This window comes from Cherax quadricarinatus, chromosome 42 (assembly GCF_038502225.1).
Source record: "Cherax quadricarinatus isolate ZL_2023a chromosome 42, ASM3850222v1, whole genome shotgun sequence".
Classification (NCBI taxonomy): Eukaryota; Metazoa; Arthropoda; class Malacostraca; order Decapoda; family Parastacidae; genus Cherax; species Cherax quadricarinatus.
In genome coordinates, this window is record NC_091333.1 from 31,000,833 (window position 1) to 31,003,332 (window position 2,500).

Here is a 2,500-nt window from a genome sequence, read left to right on the forward strand (position 1 = left end):
ACATACATAACTCCCTCCCCCAACTATCTCTACCCCTCCAATAACCATCCTCCCCCTCCCCACAACCATCCATCCCCTCTCCTAACCATCTATTCCCCTCCCCCTAACCAGGATGAGGACAAGGGGCTCCAAGGACGAATATGAGAGGGAGGAATGGGAGGTAGAGCTCAAAAAAAGGGAGGAAGACTGGGGAAGGAGACTAGATGAGCTGGAAAGGAAGATGGAAGAGAGGTTAGCAGCAGAATGCAGAAGGTGGAAGCAACAGGCCACAGCAGCAGAAATCAAGATAGAGAGATTAGAAGAGGAGCTGAGGCATCTGAAAGAGCACAGAGACAAACATATTACGGAAGTAGCATCTGCAATGGCTACATCGAACACAGACAAGAGGTCCGAAATAAGCATGGAAACTAAACTGTATGCAGAGGTCCTGCAAACCCACATGGATCCAAAACAAAGACAGGGAGCACTCTAGGACAGAAACAGAGGTTGGAAGACATTGAAGGAACTAGGACATGTGCAAGGACCTTACCAGATACCTGTGGGGGCCAGGAGCAGGTGAGCTGGAAGGATAAACCAAGAAGCATAGGGGCCATAACTAGGGAAGGGACTGAAGGAAGGAACACTCCACAGGAAGGAACTAAAACACATCAGAGGATGCAATGGGAGTCACAGTGGGAGGTGGAAAGGGAAAGATCCGTGTTTGTCTATGGGCTAGACGAAGCTAAAGGGAAAACTTATGATGAAAGAAAGCAGGAGGAGAAAAAAGCGATTAAAGACATCATGAAGGCGATAGGCGAGGGGGACATGACCCAGGTGGCAAATTTTCGGAGAATTGGGTGGTTCACAAAGAAAAGGAATCGGCCTCTCAAAGTAATTTTCAAGGCAGAATCAACCCGAACCATGATCCTGCAGGAGAAAGCACGGCTGAGAGGCAAGCAGGAGTTCCGGAGTGTGTACCTCGACCGAGACAGAACACAGGACGAAAGGAAGACAATGAAAGAGAGAGTTCAAAAACGAAAGGAGAAATGGGAGGAAATGAAAAAGGAGAGCAGAATAACCCAGGATCAAATGGAAGGACAAGCGCACCCCCCAGAAACACCTGCAGTAGGACTCCAGCCACGACACCCCCAAGGCAACTGAACAATCCAAACCAACCATCACACACCGATCCCTCTGTTTCCATCCCCTGCACCACAGTTACAGTATTAGAACAGAAGTTGAAGGTTTGGTACACAAATGCAGATGGATTAACGAATAAACATGAGGAATGGCAAGAAAGAATCAATTAGAAGTCCCCAGACATCATAGCAGTTACAGAAACAAAACTCATGGAGACAATAACAGATGCAATCTTCACACCAGGATACCAGATCATGAGGAAAGATAGAAGGGGCAGGGGGGAAGGTGGGGTTGCTCTGCTCGTAAAAAACAGATGGAAATTCGAGAAAATGGAAGGAGTAGATGAGACGGGAGAAAGAGACTACACAGCAGGTACACTTCAGTCTGGGGAACACAAAGTGGTCATTGCAGTGATGTATAATCCACCACAGAACTGCAGGAGGCCAAGAGAGGAATATGAAGAGAGCAACAGAGCAATGGTGGACACACTTGCTGAGGTGGCAAGAAGAGCTCAATCCAGCAGAGCAAAGTTGCTGGTTATTGGGGATTTCAACCACAGGGAGATTGACTGGGAAAACCTGGAGCCACATGGGGGTCCCGAAACATGGAGAGCCAGGATGTTGGACGTGGTGCTGGAAAACCTCATGCACCAACATGTTAAGGACACTAACAGAGTGAGAGGGGAGGATGAACCAGCAAGATTGGACCTTGTGTTCACCCTGGGCAGCTCAGACATTGAGAACATACATACATACATACATACATACATACATACATACATACAATACATACATACATACATACATACATATATACATACGTACAATACATACATACATACATACATACATACATACATACATACATACATACATACATACATACATACACACATACTTACAATACATACATACAATACATACATTCATACAATACATACATACATACATACATACATACATACATGCATACATACATACATACATACATACGTTCAATACATACATACATACATACATACATACATACATACATACAATACATACATACAATACATACATTCATACAATACATACATACATACATACATACATACATACATACATACATACATACATGGATAAATACATGCAATATATACATACATACATACAATACATACTTACATACATACTTTCATTCATAAATACATACATACAATACATATATACATACATACATATATACGTACATGCATACATACATACATACATACATACAATACATACATACATACATACATATATACATACATACATACATACATTCATACATTCATACAATACATACATACATACATACATACATACATACATACATACATACATACATACATACATTC

General features: G+C 42.2%; 1 protein-coding gene across 1 annotated transcript in view; it reads right to left on the minus strand.

Moving 5' to 3' along the window:
- The window catches only part of LOC128695522 (angiopoietin-1), a 284,657-nt gene that overhangs the window by 280,942 nt on the left and 1,215 nt on the right, over nt 1–2,500 (minus strand). The gene's annotated exons all lie outside the window — the stretch shown is intronic.